The sequence below is a fragment of the Grammomys surdaster genome, unplaced genomic scaffold, assembly GCF_004785775.1.
Source record: "Grammomys surdaster isolate TR1022 unplaced genomic scaffold, NIH_TR_1.0 137, whole genome shotgun sequence".
Classification (NCBI taxonomy): Eukaryota; Metazoa; Chordata; class Mammalia; order Rodentia; family Muridae; genus Grammomys; species Grammomys surdaster.
Window position 1 is genome coordinate 6,712,512 of NW_021604595.1, and position 21,895 is coordinate 6,734,406.

General features: G+C 38.8%; 1 protein-coding gene across 1 annotated transcript in view; it reads left to right on the top strand.

Moving 5' to 3' along the window:
• The window catches only part of Ranbp9 (RAN binding protein 9), a 77,901-nt gene that overhangs the window by 10,635 nt on the left and 45,371 nt on the right, over positions 1-21,895 (top strand). Inside the window, exon 2 of the mRNA XM_028763304.1 lies at positions 7,661-7,772. The gene's annotated coding sequence lies outside the window, so the exon portion shown is untranslated. The remainder of the gene's footprint in view (positions 1-7,660; positions 7,773-21,895) is intronic.

Below are 21,895 nucleotides of genomic sequence, written 5' to 3' on the forward strand. Positions count from 1 at the left end.
CTGTTGGTTTGAGGTCGCAGGAAGAAAAGACACTTAAAGAAGTTATTCTAGTTTATTGGTAAGTGTAAAAAGTTTCCTACGAAAGCCATCTAAGGAAAAAAATGGGAAGGTCCTAAGTGGGGAAAAGGAAAAAATTCTAACTAAGGAAAAATTCTAAGTAGAGAGATTCTAAGCAGAGAAGGAAGAGGGGAGAAATGAGAGAGAGAGAGCGAGAGCGAGAGCGAGAGCGAGAGAGAGAGAGAGAGAGAGAGAGAGAGAGAGAGAGAGAGGTTGAGAGAGATTGAGAGAGATTGCTAGAAGAGTGTGTAAAAGTGAGATTATACCAAGTCAGAAGTTAGCCAATGTTGGAGGCAGCAGATAAGCTTGAGCCAAGGTGTAAAGTTAACTGTCACTTTTATGTCCTCAGATGAAGGGATGAGACTGGAGCCTTACCCAAGCTGTATGAATACACAGTTTGGACTAAGGCCAGAACATTTCTTCCTCTGTTCTAATTATTCCTAGGCCTAGGCCTGGAAGCTTCTAGCCTCTGTATAATCTGATCTTTCAAGATGACTGAGTCAATCTACCCTCTCTTGGGGAGCAATTCTGACTGAATTGCTCTGCTTGGTCTCATACTAACTTTGGCAGTGTGTTCTAATCTTCTGGCTTCTTCTCAGTTTCTGGCTCATTCTGTCTTCACCTGTGTCTAGCTTATTCTCTCTGCAACCTCTCTTTGTAAAACTGTCTGCATAAAACTGCGTCCCCCAAAACACACATCCTTTTCTCTCCCTGCACTGCTCTTAAGTAGCCTCTTTCCTGTGCTGTTTTCTGGAGAATATCCTATCTCTGACTCATCTGTCAAGTCTTTCTCTGATTTGTCACTTTGTCTGCTCTTCAGTTAGGCATCATCTTAAAACATGGCTGCTTCCTTCTACAAACTAACTTTACCTTCATTGTTAGGGATTAAAGGTATGTACTAAGGGTGTATCTGTATTCCAGCCAGATCATACTGTAATCCATGATGTGTCTGGCTAGATCTTGTAGACCTACAAGGTCTTTGGATGTGATCCCTTGATAGAGGAGCCATGTTTTTGGATTAAAGTTCCTCTGTAGTAAAGTATGAGGAGGACCTGAGTAGCCTGAGGAAGGTCAGCTTTCCTGTTACAGGAGCAGCACACTACACTGTGACTAGAACAGGGCTACCATGATTGAGCAGAAAAGGAGCATCCAGAATTCAGGGCCAAGCAAGACTTGCAACAGTATGTCCTTTAGGCTGATGGAGGAGGCTTTGGAGGGAATGTTTCAGTGGTATCTCTTAAGGGATTGTGTGAGAAGGCTGACGTACTATATCCAGAAAGGTATTAATTGGCTGGCTGGATGTTGAAGAGGGGATAGGAGTAGACTTTATTCAACTTTTCCCATTTCAGTTAAATGGAAACAACAGATTATTGAATATGGTCTAACAAGAGCTAGTCTTGCTAGCTTAAGAGTTTTAAGTAATATATTGATTTTCTTGTAGAGTTATATAAACATCTAATTAGCATTGAGGGCTTTGCAGATATAAAGATTTAAACCTAGGAGGGTATAGTGGCATTTGAGAGGCAGAGGCAAGCAGATCTCTAGTTTGAGGTTAGCCTGGACTATATATACAGTGTGATCCAGGACAGCCAGAGCTACATAGTGAGATCCTGTCTCAAAAAGATAAATTGGGAATCAGCATGAAGACTCAGTAGGTAAAAGTACTTGCTGGATTCCTCAGCAAAGTTGTCCTCTGATCCTCCTTGTGTGCCTGTGGCACATGTGTGCTTATATACACACAACACATCTCCCCTTTCCCAAACATTTATAAAAAAAAAGATTTAAATCTTTTAAAGTGAAATTCATCAAGCTATACTTCTAGAAAGAGTGAGGGTGTCTGTGGTCCCTGGTTTGATGTCGTCCCCCAATAGGGATTGAATTTAGGGCCTTCTTTCTTGCCTGTGTTAGGCAACCACTCTACCACTGTATCCCCAGCTTCCTTTACATTTTATTTTGAGATAGGATCTCACCTAGTCCAGGTTGAACTTGGATTCAGTTTCTAGGCTAAGCAGACACTGAATTTCCATCTTCCTGCCTCATTGGGATAACAAACCTGTACTCCTGAGCATGGCTCCTCCCTCCTCTCCTTTTCCTTAAAACTACAGATTTTAAAATAATAATCTTGCATCTGATAAGCATAGTTAGAGACAGGCTCAACATTATCCTGTATTACTAGCTTTGCTAAGAGATAACAATAATTTTTTTTCAAAGTTGTATTTATTTCTTTGTTTATTTATATCTTTATTTTCTGTGCTGGGAATTGAGCCTAGGACCTTGAACATGCTAGGTATTTGCTCTACAAGCTGAGTCGCACCCCCAACACCTCCTAAATTCTATTTGTTTTTAGTGGAACTAGGGATTGGCTTAGAGTAGTGGTTCTCAACCTGTGGGTTGGAACTGCTATTGGGGGAGGAGGTGTAGATGACCCTTCAGGGGTTGCATATCAGATATTTACACTATGATTCATAACGGTAGCTTAATTACAGTTATAAAGTGGTAACACAATTTTATGGTTGAGGGTCACCACAACATGAGGAATAGTATTAGGAAGGTTGAGAACCATTGGCCTAGAGCACTGTGCCTGTTAGGCAAGTCCTCTGACACTGAGCTGTACCTCTCAGGCCACCTGTAAATTTAATAATGAGTCAAATCATTTTAATTTTCACACTTATAGAACTATTCTATAATGTTATAGAAAAGCATAACAAAGGATTTTTAAAAGACTGAAGATTGTGAAGAACTTACAGGTATTTTGCAAAATGAAAACATATGTGGGATTTTAATTTGCATGGATTTAACATGAGTTTGGAATTTGGAACAAATCATATCATCTGTGTAAAAGTTTCATTTTAAAAAATGATGGCCGGGCAGTGGTGGCGCACGCCTTTAGTCCCAGCACTTGGGAGGCAGAGGCAGGCGGATTTCTGAGTTCAAGACCAGCCTGGTCTACAGAGCGAGTTCCAGGACAGCCAGGGCTACACAGAGAAACACTGTCTCGAAAAAACAAAAAAAAACAAAACAAAAAAAAAATGATGATAGATAATGCCTATGTTACAAATGTTGAACGAGAAAATTCCATACAAAAGTGCCCACCACTTTGAGAAGTTGTATGCTTCCAATATTCGTTCTCTGTTTCCTCTGCCTTGAAGTATGAAGAATAGATGGGGATAGATAGAGGTGGAGTGATTCCCAGAATTCTCGGTGTCCATAATCTTTCATGTGCGGTCAGAGCTCTTGCTGGATCAGGCTCCTTGAGTTTAATTAAATTGCAGTAAGTATCCTGGTTTTAGAGCCCTAAATCATCAGGGTTCTAAAATGGACATGGTTTCTCTCACTTTGTTTCTCTGTTGTGAAGTGAGGCTGCACAGTACTTCTTCAATGGATTGTTTCGAGTATTAGACAAGTTACTAAATACAATTTAACAGTGCTTTTTTTCCCCCAGTACTAGATGTTAACTATTATTTCTTAAGTATATCTTGAGGTTACTCCTAGAAGTTGTGGTTACTACCAGAAACTTTATTTTTCTTTGTTAGAATAAATTTTTGGTAAATTAAAATAAGTTTTGGTCACTGCCAAAACTTAGTTTATTATAAAAACCCAATAATAAAATAATAGATTTAGAATTCCAATTAGAATGTATGGTCGGGGTTTTTCCCTTGTCCTACTCCCACTAACCTCCCTTTCTTCTTTCAACTAATACTCTTTTACCATCTACTCCCCCCCCGTGTGTGTGTGTGTGTGTGTGTGTGTGTGTGTGTGTGTGTGTAAGTAACCCAGTGAGTTCCATTAGGGTTGCTTACATAGCTTGGGTGATAGTTTATTTACAGGAGCAAGAAGATCTTATCAGTGGTTACACCTCTGAAGAACATTGTCTCTCCCTCACCTAATAACCGTTAACTACTTGTAGAGCCTTCATATGAAACACTATGTTGACAGACCCACACTTACAGATAATCCTATCTGCTTAGAACACAACAGTTCCATAATAATAGTCCACGCCTCCTCTGCTCTTAGTATTCTTTCCATGTCTCTTCTGTGATGCTCCTTGAGCCTTGGAGAAAGGTAATATAGGTTTCCATTAGGGTCGAGTGTTCAGTGGTTACTTATTCTCAGTACTTGACCAAAGCTGACAGCAGCACTAGTCTATGGGCATAAGCATAAAATCTTAGAAGGCAATTAACAGACACAAAATGGTCCAGTTAGCAAAATGATAGTAGTAGTTTTCCCACTAGAGCCTGTTTCTTTCCCAGCTATGGGCTTTTGGCCAAGTTTGTAGAACCAGGTATGAGTAGACCTCTTATCAAAAAGTCTGGTTGATCATGGCACTACTATTTATTTCACTGCTAGGCACAATGTCAGTACCAGAGCAACATGCAATGTCCACAGTTGAGGAAGACTGTTGGTGACTACTGTCTCCCAGCAGCCTGCATAGCACCCTTTGGGACTATGAACAATACAGAGGAAGTTTCCAGCTCAGCTCCAGCTTGGCATCTCTGTGTGCTATAACTAAAATTGTCTTCAGCAATAGAGTCTTAACCGTCTAGTTTTGATAGGCAACTAAAAGCATTGGCAAATAGTTGTTTTAGAGGCCATAGAGACCTTGCTGGCCAACCGCTTATAGGGAGGAGGCCCAACTATGACTGTCTAATTTTTAAATGTGTGTTTAGTTTGCATGAGTATTGCCCGATAGGTAACCTAATTATTTGATAATATTTTTACTGAAAATTCATTTCATTGTTACCGCAGTTCAATAAATGTCTGTTTATTAAGTAGTTATTGTGTACATTGTGGTTGGGAGACAGGTAGCTCAGCTGGTAAAGTACATACTACACAGCATGTGGGCTTGGAGTTTGATTCTCAGAACACACATTTTTAAAAAACCAACTGTGTGGATGGTGGCATGCACTTGTAATCCCATTCCTGGGGATACAGAGCTTGACATATGTCTGGCCAACCAGTCTATTCTACTCTGTTGAATTCCAAGCTAATTCGAGTCTCCTTTTTAAAAGGAACAATACCTGAGCCCATCTCTGGCCTCTACATGCATGCACACACCCTTACATATGCACCCCATAGACACACATACACGTGACTGTTATTTGTGCAGTTACTTTTTTATTGCTGCTCAGCTCACTGTAAATGTTACCTCCATAGGCTACATCCTTGGGCAGTGGAAGGGGAGGCTGCATTTTACGGCTTCCATTTTTGTCTTCCTAGCTGACTTCATTGGCCCTCTGTGGTCATAGGGCTGAGTCTTACTTTTGCCTTTATCAAAAGTTTTCATAGTGGGCTGGTGAAATGGCTCAGTACAAGTCTGATAAGCTGAGCTCAGTCCTTAGGACTCACATGGAAGGGGACAGCAGAGTCCTGGATGTTGTCCTCTGACCACCACATACATGTTCATTCTCCTTCTTATACATCACACAAGCACACAGAAATAAGAAAATTGGTTTTAATGTTAATAGAAAGGAATGGAAACACTTATTTAGGCCCTGCTTTGATTCCTGTAACCACCACCATTGTGTAAAAAAGGAGTAGCCAAACTGAATCCACTCAGTTCAATTTCTTTTGAGCCAATGAACATGTAGTAATTGGCATTGCAGTGGTAAACGTGGCTATTTAAATGATAGGACGTATGTTAGTAATTTGGTAAAGTGAATGCTAAGAGTCATACCTCACTTGTGTGTATTGTGTGTCATAGAAACAATTTTTTACTTAAAAGCAGTATTTAGTTTTAGAGCAGCTGTGGTGAATTGGAGATGGAGAAACTTTACTGTCCATGAAGGATGGTAAGTGACAGTTGTACTTGGTGACACATACCTACTCATAATAGTTGTGTAGTGAGGGACAGTATCTCTCAAGCAGACCTGGGGAGTGGAGGTCTGACTCACACTCTGAGTATTTCTGATGGGCTATTCTTTTGTAGTTTTTTTTTAATTTTGTATTTTGGGTTTTAATTAGGTATATATGGATGTGCCTGTGTGAAAATGTATATGAGTCCTTGTGTCTTCTGCAAGAGCAAGTGTGTGCTCTTCACTACTAAGTCCTTCTCTAGCTGCTTCCTTTGTAATCTTCTGGACATTTTTTTTCACGTCCTGATTTTTGCTCACTTTAGCTTTCAGGATAATTTAAATCTTAGATATGTTAATAATTAGTAAATAAAGTAAGGTAATTGTGAATGATGGAAAGCTTTGGGATTAGAGATGAGGAATAGAAAGTTTAAAAGCCATTACTCAGCAGGTGGTCTATAATGTTAACAATAGCATTGTGTTATTTCATTTCTTAAAAACAAAAATATAAAGCTGTACTTTTCTGTAGACTGTTCTTGACTCGAGAATTGTGGGCCAGTCTCTATTCAGAAATTCTAAGAATATATCAAATAATGGAATTAAAGGTTCTTAATGAGTTGTACCTATTAATGTAGTTTATTTAAAGTTATGTGATCATACAAATATCTCCAGTTTAAAAAGTGGTCCATTTTGCAGAAGAATATGTAGGAATATTACAAATTAAATGCAGATTTAGATCTGACAAAATTAAGATCATTATCTCATGTACTTCCAATCAAGAATAACTTAAAAAATGTAACCTTAAATTTCTCTAATTTGAGGTCTAGAGAGGTAGTAGCTCACTAGTTCTTGCAGAGGACTTGGGTTTGATTCTTAGTACCCACATGACAACTTCACTATAGCCTATAATTGCTGTGATGGTTTGTATATGATTAGGCCAGTGAATGGCACCGTTAGGAGGTGTGGCCTTGTTGTAGTAGGTGTGTCACTGTGGGTGTGGGCTTAATACCCTAGTCCTAGCTGCCTGGATGGAAGCTGGTCTTCCACTAGCAGCCTTCATATGAAGAAGTAGAACTCTCAGCTCCTTCTGCACCATGCCTGCCTAGATATTGCCCTGCTCCCACCTCAATGATGATGGACTGAACCTCTGAACCTGTAAGCCAGCACCATTTAAATGTTGTCCTTTATAAGACTTGTCTTGGCCATGGTGTCTGTTCACATCAATAAAACCCTAAGACAACTGCAGTTTCAGGGGATCCAACACCTGCTTCTGGCCTTTGTCAGCAGACACACAGGTGGTACGCATACATACATGCAGGCAAATACAAACACAAAAAGTAAATATTTTTTAAAAATCCTTAAGACAAACCCAGAACTTTAATTTTTGTTAAGGGCTGCTACCAGACTTAGTGTGTTCAAGATTCTTTTTTTTTTTTTTTTTTTTTTTTTTTTTTCTTCAAGACAGGATTTTTCTGTGTAGCCCTCGCTGTTCTAGAACTTACTCTGTAGACCAGGCTGGCCTTGAACTCACAAAGATCTGCCTGCCTCTGCCTCCCAACTACTAGGATTAAAAGTGTGTATTCCACTGCCTGGACAGATTCTGAACTCTTCATAGAACCTGAGATAGTACGAAGAGTTCTTTGGGTAGCCTCAGCTATTTTTGATATTGGATTTGTTGTAATGGTAAATGTTTCATTACTTGAAATGATAACAGAAATTAAATTTCATTCAACTGCCTTATTTTCTTGATTGTTTAAAATTTTCATTTGAAAGTCTCATTTGTGATTTGTTCTTTTTTGTTTTTTTACATGCAGGTCATGGTAAAACCCCCAAAGATGCAGCATCTGTTCGAGCCACGCATCCAATACCAGCAGCCTGTGGGATTTATTATTTTGAAGTAAAAATTGTCAGTAAGGGAAGAGATGGGTAAGTGTAAACTTTGATTGGCATAACCATTTCTGTTCCTGGATAATTACATTTGAAATGATTCATACATATATATGATATAATTGGAAAGTTGTAATCTTGAAAATCTTGTAATCTTGGTTTTGGAAAAATAGACTCTAAATATTATAGTACAGCTCATTGGTTTTGGTTATTCCTAGTTGAACTAAAGCTGGAGCTCACGATTTTAACAATATTTCTGGCAGGATCATTATTAAAACTGAGAGTTGAGGTTTAAGCAATAGAGTGACTCATTTTTCTGAATTCTGCCAAGAAGCTAGATCTTCTAAAGCTTGCTTAGCCAAAACCAGTAAGTGGCTTGTTAGGTATCTTAAATGGCTTGGGGTTTAGGGTTTGAGGCATTACTTGGAAAGTGGATGCTTGTGTGTTCTTGATTCAGAGCTTCCTAGAGGAGGTTAGTGTGTGGGGTGGGAGCTTCAGAGTGAAAACTCTGATTGTGGAATCAACTTTGGTTTTAATGCCCTTACAGTATATGTACGTTAGAGTCACTTATGGGACTATAAAAATACATTTTGGGCCTTAACCAAAATATTCTTAATGAGAATTTTTAGAAATAGAGCTTTGGTAATGATAGTAGATATTTTGAGAAAGGACCACAGGGAATTTTGGTGCATATATCTAGTTAAGAACTAATTCTCTAAAGTCATATAATATTTTCTGATACTGCATTGGGATATTAGAGAGTCCTTTAAACAACCATAGGGTCATCTGTCCAGCTACCAAGATATTGGATTCTTGAGGTAAGTTGACCTGTGTGTTTTTTTGTTTTGTTTTTGTTTTTTTTCGAATCCCTCTTATTGACCTTCCTGTGTTTAGTTAACAAAAAGTAAGTGTCCAACACATTATTCTTCATTTTGCTGGTCTCAGTGCCAGCAGTACCAAAAGCAGAAGGGAAAAGCTTAGCCTATGTTGAAGCTTTTGATTGCTTTTTTACCAAGGTGATCAAACCAAACATAAAACTAGAGATTTCCCAGAGAAAGTCTAACTCTATAGTTATATATAACTTGTTTATTCGGCTCCCTAGTGCTAGTATTGCTTATGATGATTTTCAGATTTCTCTAGAGCTTTCATTCTATGTATCCCATCTCTGAAGGATTTTTAACCTTATATGTTCATGGCTACAAATACCCTGAGCCTTAAATCTAATTTTATGTATTATTCTCATATATTCCCTTGAGCTCTAGTCAGATGCATCTACCAAGATATTTGCAATTGAGTGTTCCACAGTCATTAAATGTAGCTCGTTTGAAATGGTTTTCTCAGAACCAGTTAGCTTAGTGCTTCCACTGTTGATATAAACTTGGGGATTTCTAATCTTTATTCTTTTCTTGTTGTCTCCACTGCATCTCCCTTAGTTGGGTCTTGGTAGTTTATCTCTGGAGTTCCCAAGGTGGTCGGCAATTGCCTCCCAGGTGCTCCATGTTTGTAACTGTTAATAGTGTCTTTCTCAGACCTGACTTGGCTCTGTCTCTCCCTTAAAATCATTTGGAACATATGCTTTAGGGCTAAAATACGCAATTTTTTTTTTTTTTTTGGTTTTGATCTGTGTTTTATTACAGCACTGGTGGACCAAACTGGGATATTTTCCATATAATTATACATGTATATAGTATCTTAAAGTTTCCCATTACATATTTTCCTGAGCTATGGGAGTGAATAAACAACAAGCTGAACTTTCCCATCTACTTAAGTTTTATTTTATTTTTTTTAAATACGCAATTTTTTACCAGTCATTTATGATGTGACAGTTCTATGTAATTCTTCATTCTCATCTGTTTATAGCCAGGACTTCTCATTCTTTTTCTTTTATGTTTAACCCTTTTGATACAGAGACCTGGGAGGTTCACAAATGTGCAGTCATAACCACTATAACTAGTGAGTAGAATATTCCGTCACTCTGTCCCTTGGTAGATGGCCCTTTCCCATCTCTAGCCTGGCAATCACTGATGGGTTTTCTGCCTATACCTTTGCTGTTTCTAGAATGGCATATAAATGAAATCATAATATCTAGCCTTCTAAGTGTGCCAGCATTTACTCTGCATAATGAATTCAAGATTCATCCTTGTTGCTGCATATTTTGGAGAACAGTCTTTTTTATTGCTGAGGGTACAGATGATCAAACCAGTATGCTAGCCCACTCTGTAATTGAAGGGTAAGTTCCTACAATTACAAATGTAACCAGTATCAGCATCTATATGTGCAAGGTTTTCTGTAAATGTAAGTTTTCATTTCACTTGGGTAAATATTCAGGAACAAGATAGCCAAAATGTAGATAAAACACTTTATAAGGAATCTGAGATAGCTTTTACAAAGTAGCTGGACTAATGTTTCTTTCTACCAACAATGTGAGTATTCCTCTTGATCTGCCTCTTTGTGTGTTGTCACTTTCTGATTGCACACGTTTCTTAGGTTTCTAGTTCTTTATAGTTGCTCTTTGCTTTGCCCCTAGAGTTAGCTTCCGGTTCTCACTTCCTCTTTGCCACTCCAGCTAATCAGTTTTTAAGTCCTAAATTCCGGATATCTTTTTTGTGTGTCACTGTCTCTTCCCCAAAATAATGTGTTGTCTTTACATTTTGATCAGACTAATGATGGGGCATCTACCCTTACATACTACTGACTTAAGGGTAGGGAACATTTCAAAGCTAGCACATGAGTGACTAAAGAAATGAATGGTTTTCTGTCTCTACTTCTGCCATTTCTAAAATGGCACATACATAGAGCCATGCTACCTAAGTAGCCTCTTAACTGTAGCACCTTCAACATAGCAGAATGCATTTGAGAAGCAATCCTGCTGCAGCGTATGTTGAGAACAGACCTCAGTGAGCAGACTAGTTCACTTGCCACTCTGCCAATTCCTTGAAGAGATGTGTGTCCATCTGTTTATATCACTTTAAGTAGACTTTTCTTTGAGCTGTGTTTATTTAAGAACAGGACAGGTAAAATTTGAATCCAGAGTAGTAGTTTTCTAGAAAAAATTGTCATTGACAGGTTTTTTAATGAAATGACAAGTTTAGTATGGTTGTTCTTTGGACAGATGACAAAGAACAGAGGCTCTGGAGTTGGAATGTCTGTCGTGTGTGTGAGAGCCATGCTCTGATTCTGCCCTCTCATTGTACCAGGCCTGCTGAGGAGGATGAGGACCATGGCTATGATGGGCGTTTTGTTTTCTGCCTAGAAAATAAGGCTTAAAGGAAAGTTGTTTTATTGCATGAAAGAATATTCTTAATTTTCTGATTTAGTTTTTCATTTAAACTAAGCATAATTTTCATGTTTATTCATAAAAATAAACATAATTTATAAGGACAATTTATCTGATCGGTAACCTGTCATTTTTTTTTAATTTAAAAATAAAATCTGAACACATTTCCTAAAAAAAGGCTAAAATTGTATTATGTACATGACCATTTTTTTTTTTAGGAGATATTAAGGGTATAGTTTTACTTTGCATTTTTTATGATTAATCAGTGACTAGTGAGAAGTTTCTAAAAATAATTTTATCTTATGAATGTAATTTCAGCTCAGGAATTTCATTCAAGTTTTAAGTTATGCATACTGATAGACACAGGATAGTAGAGAAACTATTAATTCAAAATGTGAGAGAGAATAGCATTTTGTTTGAAAATTTTTAGTTATGACTCATGCATATGGATATTTTTAACTCTTTGAGCAAAATATTGATACCACTGTTTGACAATGATTCTGGAAGAATTTGCAAATGTCTTAACTCTATTCCTCAGTTTTTCTGCCTGTTATATCCTCAAAGTGCCATTCATGCTGATGCACTTAAGGCTTTTTGCTTTGTTTTTTTTTTTTTTTTTTTTTTGTTTCTTTTTCAAGACAAAGTTTCTCTATGCAGCCTTGGGCTGTGCTGGAACTCACTCTGTAGACCAGGCTGGCTTCAAACTTACAGACATTTGTCTGCCTGTGCCTTGAGCACTGGGATTAAAGGTGTGCGCCACCATCGCCTGGCTTTAAAGGCTATATTTTATGAAGAGTAGAAAAGAAAGTTTCCTGTCTAGCTTTGAGAAAATTTAAAAAACAAACAAACAAACAAAAAAGTAGAAGGGCTTGGGGCTGGAGCTGTGGCTCAGCAGTTAAGAGCATGTCCTGCCCTTGTAGAGGTCCTGCTTGAATCCCAGCACCCATGACAGCAACTCACCATGGCCTTGTAAATCCAGTTTCAGGCACTGATTCAAGTGCACAAACGCAGACATATACATAGAGACTGATTGCAAAAACAAAGTTAGAAGATTTTATCTTCTTTTCAGTTGGTTGTTCTCAACAAATGAGTGTTCACAGAGGAAGGTGCGAGCAAAGAGAAAGCCATGTAAGTAAGCAGCATGGTTATCAGCTTAACGTGCTTGTTGGATACATCGCATGGTCACCCGTTCAGTGAGCCTAAGCAGCATTACCTTTTCATGATTGTCTTACTTACACTTCCTTGTGGGCCTTCTGAATGCAGTAGAAATTCAGGAAACATATCCAGGTTAGTATTTAAAAAGTACAGTGGGGTAGAGAGCAGTCATAATGCAAAAAAAAACCTCTAGCAGTCTGTAGTGAATGAAGATTGAGATCATATATGGGGGAGCTGAGGGAGTAGTTCTGACTCAAGGAAACACACATATCAAGGAAATAGTAGTATATGCTAGTCCTTTAAGATTAGTAAGAAATTGAGAGGATTTGTTGGGGGAAAATACTGTAGCAGGTGGTAAATGGCTAAGGTAGTCTCCGGAAGAATATGAATCTGTATGGCCTTTGGCAGAGGCCTTATGATAGCTGTGTGTTACTGGGACTTAAGGGTATTGTAATGGAACCTGACAGAAGTAAGAATGGACTTAGGTTTGAGAGAGCCTTGATAGCAGTTCTAAACTCTGTAGGTAATAGCAAACCTTTGTTATTCTTAGTAGGAAAGTGAGAGAAGATCCATATTCAGCAGAACCAGCTAGAGACTGGGAAAGAGTACTATGTGTAATGGCATTGAGCAAGGTAGCTAGAAAGGTGGCCTAGGAGTAGACTGGTAGAGACCAAAAGCAAAGAAGAGGGTTCCTGCGTCGATTACCTGTCATGTACCACAAACTGGGGTAAGAGTTAAGATTAACAAGCCTTGTCAAGGATGAAGACAAGCCTGTAGACATGCTGAAAATAGGGTCCCTACTGTCTTGATATTTATAGGACAGCAGAAATAGACTTGTAGTAAATAATCAAGTATAAAATAGTAGTAATACATGTGAACAAACTGACGTGCAGAGGTGGTGACCAGCTGTTGGAAGACAGTGATGATCAGGGCAAGCGTGGTAACATTTAACACTGCAGAATAGGAAACAGCTAAACATCAGACTCTGGCTTCCCTGTCCTTCAGCCATCTTCACACTCCACTATAGACAAGTTTCTTGGGCATCCTTCTCTAGATGGTGTGTGATTTTAAAGTAAATTCCTGTTTTACAAGCTGGGTTACTTTTGTTGAGAAGCATAGTGAACATTTAAATCTTGCCTCTGCAGTTCACTGATTCTTTGATTTTGTTCCTTTTTTTTTAAAAAGGATTTATTTATTTAATATTTATTTATTTAATATGAATGCACATAGCTGTCTTCAGATACACCAGAAGAGGGCATCAGATCCCATTACAGATGGTTGTGAGCCACCGTGTGGTCTGGAATTGAGTTCAGGACTTTGGGAAGGGCTATCAGTGCTCTTAACCACTGAGCCATCTTTCCAGCCCCTGATGTTGTACTTTTCAGTAAACTGTTTCAGTCTAAGTCCTGAAAAGGAAACAGTACTTCTGGCCTCATGGGGGTGACATAAATAATGCATTTAAAGCATGTATTAGAGCACCTGGTTTATGCTAACTTACGGCTTTGTGCTTCAGCTGCCTGGTGCTCATAAATCTGTACTGTATGTGGTAGTGATAACCTTTGCCTTGGAGAGAGTCAGAGGCTGAAGGATCTCTGAGTTCAAGGCTAGAGCTTCTCTCCCTAGTGAGCGCCTGGCTAGAACTATAGAGTGAGGCCCTCTCTCCAAAAGAATAAATAAATAATATAAAACCATTAATTTGTTGTGTCAGCAGTTTACATATACTTGGTGCTTGTGTGTACTCGATTGATAAGAAGGCTGGATTTTAAGGTAAACTGAAGAAAAGTCTCAATTGAGATTAATGGTGTTGGTCTGTGTAAATGGATTGTTTGAGTTCTGGCTAGGCAAGGAAGGAGTAGTTCTATGAGATGTAAGACTCAGGCCAAATGAGAGATTTATATATTGTTATTTTTAGGAAGGTTTAAGAAGAGCAGTGTGTATGGGTTGTGGTGGATTTACTGACGATGCCAGGGGTAGACATCACAATGAAAGAAGACTGAAGAGAAGCAAAGCTTCCTGAGAGGATTTGTGTGTGTGTTTGTGGACTATGTATCTGCAGTGTACAGACACACAAAGTGTCCCAGGCAAATACATTACCTGAAGTATCATGGACAGGGGTAATGTTTTCTTTTGTTCACTGCTAGAACTGTGAGCACTGCAGAATTTGAATGAGTAAATTGTAAGCTATGGGCTTTGGGTACTTTCTTACATGTATTATTAAAATTATTATTAATTATTATTTTGGTTTTTTGAGACAGGGTTTCTCTTATAGCCCGGGCTATCCTGGAACTCACTCTGTAGACCAGGCTGGCCTTGAACTCAGAAATCCGCCTGCCTCTGCCTCCCAAGTGCTGGAATTAAAGGCGTGCGCCACCACTGCCCGGTTAAAAATTTTTACAGCATACACAAGACCTGCAAAAGTTTGTGCCAGATAGGATTCTAACATGGAGAAGTAGTTATGGACACACAGCCCCACTCCTGACCAAGAAACTGCAGTTGATGCCTACTGGGAACACTAATTCTACCAAGTCACACTCCAGGGCAGGCTGCGTCCTCAGGATAGTTACATAACACAAAAAGGATTCCATGGTATTTAGGTGGGTGGGGGAACGATCTGGAATGAGTTGGGGGAGGGATGTATATGATCAAGTATGAAAATTTTCAAAATAATAGAATGATTAGTTGAATTTAGTCTGTGTGTTTGCACGAGTGTGCATGCATGCATTTGTGCCATGTCCTGTGTGTGGAGGTCAGAGCAGAACTTGAGGGAGATCAGTCTAGTACCACATGGGTCCTAGAGATTGAATGTAGGTGGTCAGGGTTTCAGCAGGTGCTTACCCACTTAGCTATCTGGCCACTCCACATTTTTAATTGATCATTGAGCCCTTTTCACCATGAAATATCTTTAACTTTTAAAAAATTACATTTATTTATATGTATGTGCATGTACATGGTCATACTTATGCCATACATGTGTGTAGAGACCAGAAGACAGCCTACAGAAGTAGGTTCTTACTGTGTGGATCCTAGTGTTTGAACTCAGTCATCAGGCTTGGTAACAAGAACGTTTACTTTAGCTCTGCTTTTCTATTTAGGGCTAGATGTGGTGGTGGACACCTATCTCAGCACTTGCAAGGCAGAGGCAGGCAGATCTTCATGAGTTAGTTCAAGGCCATCCTAGTCCATGTAGCTAGTCCTAGGCCAGCCAGGGTTATATAGTGAAACCTATTAAAAAAGAACAACAACAACAAAACCCCAAATCCCCCACAAAACCAAAACTCAAAGAGTTTTATTTAATTAGCTCACAAAAGATTAGGTTTCTTTATCCACTTTCATACCTCCTTGGTTTTTGATTGCTGTCCTCTCTACAGCTTCCTGGCCCTGCCCCCACAGCCTCCCATTCCCAGTAGTTTCCTTTTTACTTGCATATCTTATGTGCTCTACCACCCTTCCTGCTTTCCTGTGAAGTGTCTTTTTATGTCTCACATGGGCCCCTTTCTGGTTTCCTGGCTTCTACATGAATGCACATACAGAAAAATTAAAAGAGTCTGCATATGAAAGACAAATTTTAGGTTCCATCCATTTTCCTTGTTCTCATCAAGTTCTATTGTGTATTTGTGCCATATATATGTAAATACTTATGTATATGTATATTACATATTTACATATGTCTATATGCATATAATAGATATTTGAATCTGTTCTTCTCTTGAGGGATGTTTAGGCTGATTCTGTTTCCTGGCTATTGTGAACAGAGCAGCAATAAGCGTGGATGTGCAAGAGTCTCGGTGGTGTTTTAGTGTCCTTTGGGCATATGCTGTGTTGTACTTCTAGCTTTTTGAGAGTGCTCCACAGTGATTTCATGGTGACTGTTCCAGTTTACGCTGTCATCAGTAGTGAACAAGTGTCTCCACAGCGGCATTTGTCCTCTGGATGATAGCCAGTCTGACTGGGGTGAAATGGAACCTCACTGTAGTTGAACTTGCCAGATGGTGAATGCTGTTTCTTCTTTGAGAATTTTATCAGTTCTGAAGCCATACTTTGATTGGTGTTGACAGGTATTGTCTGTCCTGCTAGTTTGTAGCTAGCAAAGATTTTCTTTCATTCTGGAGCTTGTCCCTTTATTTGATTAACTAGTTCATTTGCCATCACATTTTCTTTTCATTCTACAGTGTCTTATTTGTGCAGTGTTGATCATGTGTCCTGTGAGCCTAGAGTCCTATTCCGACTGCCCTTACCTCTGCCAGGGTCTTGAAGTACTGCCCTTCCACACTCCTCTTGTCAGTTCCAGAGTGTCACGTCTTAAATGAAGGTCTTGATCCATTTGGAGTTGATCTTTGTGCATGGGGAGAGGTAGTTTAATCTTACTTTGTGTAGACATTGAATTTTCCTGATCCTGTTTGTTGAAAAGACTAGTCTTTTCTCCCTTAAATTTTTGGGAGTTAAAAATTAAACTTTTGGCATTCTGTTAGAAGTCAGAGGACAATAGCTGTATAGGTTTACGTCTGATCTGTTCGGCGCCATTGATTTACTTGGCTGCTTTTGTGCTAGTACCAAACTGTTTCTGTTACAGTGCCTGTACTATAACTTGAAATTAGGTATATTGATAACCTCTAGCATTGGTCATTTTTGCTGAGGCTTGTTTTGGCTGTCTCAGGCCTTTTGTATTTTCCAGATCAGTTTTAAGGTGAAGTTGTCTATTTCTGAGACAAGTGGTGTTCAAAATCTGGTTGGGAATCGCTTTTGCTTACTTGCATTTTGAGAGCATTAAGGAGGGTGGAAGCTGCATTTTTGTTGGAGAACAAGATGAGTTAACAAGACTTTTAATTAATGTGTGAAAAGTGACCTGAGATACACAGCCAGTATATTCCCTAAATGTTCTTCTTCAGTTGCTTATCTTCAGTACACTAGGATCTCAGTTCAATTCTTGTTGTAGCAGTAATTTTATACATAACAACTGCTGGTTTTTTAGTTATAAGGTATCAATATTCTTACTTTAAAGACTTAAATCAACATCTTTTGAGAAAGAAAAGAACATAAATACTTGTTATTGTAGCAACAATGCAATTGAACTTAAGGTTTCATGCTATGTGTCCAGCTTAAAGATGTTTGGAAACCCCTATGGTTCAATGCAAACTCTGCTGCCATTTTGTGTTTTATTTTTTTAATCCTGTTTTCCTTTATTCAAACTGATTTTTAACAGCACTAATAAGATTTAAGGTGTATTTGGATCACAAAAGAGAAACTTTAACATTGTATGATGTCATCATACCCAACTTGCATTTTGTTATATTCATTACTTAAAGGGACCAACATACCTACTTTCCTTTCCTTTTTCTTCCTTCCCTTCTTCTGTTCCCCCCATTCATTCTTTGTCACAAAGGTAATATGTTTATCTCATATGTTGAGTATTTGCTGTTACCTTCTGCTGGACTCAGGTGAGAGTAACCTTCCAAAATCAGGAGAAATGGGCTATTTGTCATTGATCTTTGTACTTTTAATGGATGATTTGGTGGTTGGTAGAAATGTAAACCAGTTGAGGATTAGTGCTTGTGGCTAAGTAGAAAAGAATTAGTAAAGAATACTGAGTTGATAAGGAATTGAGCTGCTGATGGGTAATATGGCTCAGGGGCTATAAAGGTGCTTTCTGCCAAGCTTGATGACCTGAGTTGAATCTCTAGGCCCTACTTGGTAGAGGAAAAACCAACTCCATCCGACAGGTTGTACTCTAACCTCTGCATGAACATGCTGGCATGTTCTGTTTGTCTAATATGCCCGGTGTGGTGGCACACTCCTTTAATCCTAGCACTTGATTGGCAGAGACAGGTGAATCTCCATGAGTTTGAGACCAGCCTGGTCTGTCGTAAGTTCCAGGCCTAGCTGGGGCTACATAGTGAAACACTGTCTCAAGAAACAAAACCAAAAATGGGCTGGAGAAATGTTTCCCCAGTTAAAAGCAGGAAGCTGAAGGCTTACATCTTGAACCACAAGTATAAAACAGAGAGAACAAACTAGAAATGATGTGAGTTTTTTAAGCTCAAAGGCTCTTTCTAGTAGCATACTTCTCCTAAGCCTTGGAGGCAGTGCCACCAAGCTCCAATGGCCAGGACTAAGGAGGTCATCTCTTTCAAACCCCTACACCTGTCAGATCTGTGTCTGTTCCCTTTTCACAAATAAATGTTTCTGGAAAGACATGCCTTTCTCCCTGTGTGCTTTTGATGAGTTGGCTGTATTGTGGCCCTGTTTCTCAGGACTCTTTTGATCCCATGAGAAAGAAGTACCAGTTCATTCTTTTTCACAGCTTTTAAGCAGTGTTAACTTTTGAAAAGCCACCAAGTCCTGTGAGTAGCTGTATTTAGGCAAGTCTCTCAAGTCCTGCTTTAATCTGAAAAGTACATTGTCTCCTAATAACTCAACTTGGTTTCATACTGCCTCATTCTGAAATTACTTTAAGATACTAGCCACTCCTGAAGAGGTCCATTGGGCTTGCTCCTTAGGCTGCATCCTCCAGCTGTGGGAGGTGCCCTGTGACAGCCTACAGTCTTGTACTTGGATGTTGTATACTAGCTTTTGTATGTGTGTCTACTTTTATTTTTTAATAGTCTTTCCTATGGCATTTCAGACTGGGATCTTCGTGCTCACAGATTCTTTCTTTGTTTCAGCTGCTGATCTCAGAAGATACATTCTTCATTTATTTGCATATATTTAATGTCTCCTGTTGAGTTCAGTGCCTCCTTATAATCCATAGCACAATCCATAGCAACTCCCAGTTTGAGCTTTCAGATTCTGTCATATCTTTGCTTTTCAGACTGTCTGTTCTCTTGCCTTTTGTGTGATTTCTTGTTGAAATGTAGGTATACATTTTCTAGTGTTAGAAACCCAGGTAAGTATATCTTTAATATAAGGTCTCATAGGAGTTGGGTTAACAATAGCACACACAAAAAAATGTATTCTTAGGAAGTCTGTGGCTTTTTGTTTGTTTGTTTGTTTTTCTTTTCTTGCTTCTGCTTTGAATATTAGATCTGATAGGTCACTGCCTAAGATCAAATCCCGAAGATTGACTTCATAGTTTGTTTTTATAGTTATAGTTTCCTTGTTTATTTTTCTACTTCATATGAGTTCACTTTTATCTACATGCATATCCAGTTGCTCAAGCCTCAATTGTTTAAGAGATTGTTCTTCCCCTGTTGAACTAACTTCTTCCTTTTGTCAGTGGTCAGTTTACCATATTTGTGAGCATGTTGATGCACACCTATAATCACAGTATTTAGGAAGTAAACACAGGAGGATCAGGGCCAGCCTCAGCTATATAAGGAGATTGAGGCTAGCCTGCATTACATGTGATCCTGTCTCAATAAAACCAAAGACAAGCAGAAAAAAAAATCATCTTAACATTGACTAGATGTTAATTTCTGTTTTGGATTCTATTGCAATGATCTTAGGACCAAGTATAAGAGTATTTCTTCTTTACTGTATTCTATAGGATATTTTAAAACTGAGAAGTGTGACTTTTTCAGTATTGTTCAAGATTGTGTTGGGCTCTTGGGAACACCTTGTATTTCCATATGAATTTTAGGATCAAAAAAAGCAGGTTATGTTTTTTTGGCAAGGGCCGATTTGAATCTCTAGGCTAATTTGCCATCTTCATAATAAATCTTTAATTCTTGATCATGGTAGTCGTTCATTTAGGTTCTCATTAATTTCTTCATTGCTCTATTGTAGATTTCAGTGCTTAAACCCTATATCACTTTAGTTACATTTAGCCTATATTCTTCCTCTGCTTTGTAGTATTATTATATCAATTACATCTTTATAGTTTTTTTTAATGGTCTTTAGATATTTATTGTCATGGTGGAAAATGGATGAAGCTATACCCCTGTATTCTCAGCAGGCCTGAGGTTAAATCATCTTTATAGGTTTTAAGAGTTTTATAGTTACTTCTCTGTTTAAATCAGAAAACAAAAATTATAAAAAACATATTTACATAATTTTCTATATATTTCCTTAAAATATTTTTTACATTTTTATTTGGAGTGAGGGGAACAGGTGCCAGAGCACATGTGTGGAGGTCAGAGGACAGGACATGGGAGCTGGTTCTCTCCTTCACCATGTGGATTCTAGAGATTGAACTCAAGTGTTAGCCTAGATGACCAAGCATCTTTTCCTGCTGAGTACTTTGCCCACCCTGTTATATCTTGGAGAGTAGAATGCTAATGAGCTAATGACAAATTCTGTTTTTGTTTGAGAATTTATTCGTTTATTTCTTCATCCCAAATGTTGCCCCCCTTGGTCCTTCCCTGAAGACTTCCTCTCACACCCCCATTTCCTTTGCCTCTGAGAGGGCACACCCAATCTCTCCACTAGGTGCATAGGTGCAGTCTTTCCCACTGAGCCTAGATATGGTGCCCCTATGCTACTATGTATCAGGGCCTCAGATCAGCCATGTATGTTCTTTGGTTGGTGGCTCAGTCTCGGAAGCTCCCGGGTCCAGGTTAGTTGACACTGTTGGTATTCCTGTGGTGCTGCCATCCCCTTCAGGGCCTTCAATGCTCCCCCAACACTTGCACAGGGATTCCTGACCTTGGTTCAATGTTTGTCTGTGGGTATCTGCATCTGTCTCAGTCACCTGCTAGGTAGGGCTGCTATGGTAGGCCCGGCTACAAGCACAATATAACATCATTAATAGTGTGAAGGACTGATGCCTGCCCATGGGATGGGTCTCAAAATTGGCCAGTCACTGGTCTGCCATTCCTTCAGTCTCTGCTCTTTTTCCCCTGCATTTCTTTTAGATAGGACCAATTTTTGATCAAAAGTTTTGTAGGTAGGTTGATGTCCCCATGACTCCATTTGGGGGTCCTGTCTGACTACTGGAGGTGGTTTCTTCAGGTTCCATATCCCAACTGTTGGGCATTTCTGCTAAAGTCACATGCATCGACTCCTGGAAGCCTCTGGGACTTCTTAGAGAATCCCTCCATTCCTGACCCCTGGCAGATGCATCATTTCCATTCATTCTCCTGGCCCTCTGGGACTTCCTCCTGTCTCTCCCCATGCCTGATCCTGTCCCCCTATTTCCCTAGCCATCTCCTCACCCACCTAGGTCTTCCCTGTCTCTGCCTCCCATGGCTATTTTGTTCCCCCTTCTAAGTGGGATTCGTTTGAGAATTTCTTAATTTCTCCTTTTTAAAAGTAGTGTAGCTTGATAAAGAGTTTGCATCCTTTTCCTTTGAGCAGTTTGAGTACATTTTCCCACTGGGAGCTGGTTTTCATAGTTTGGTTAAAGACTACAGTTAATCTTGTTAGGATAAGTTACACTAATTGCTTAAAACAATAATAACAAGAGTGTGTGGGCGTGGCAGCATGAAGGCCAGAGACTTGAAGAGATAGCAAAAAATTGTGTGAGGAGGCAAATAAATAGGCTTTTAAAAGGTATGTCTTAAATTACCAGAATGTGATAAATACACTAATTTAAGAATGTAATATCTGAAAGATATATTTTAAATTTATAAGACTTATAGTTCAGTAGTACTCAAAAAATAAAAATAACAAAAAAGGATAAATGGAGGCAAGAATGACTAGAACAGATGTGAAGATATTGGGCATATATCTTTAATCCTGATTGTTTCTGGTGTGCAGTGTTGGGCACAACTTAATTAAAAATACTGAAACATTAATATTCTGTCTCACAATATTGATCTGAAGAAGTCTTTGTGACTGTTACTTTTTATAAACCTAT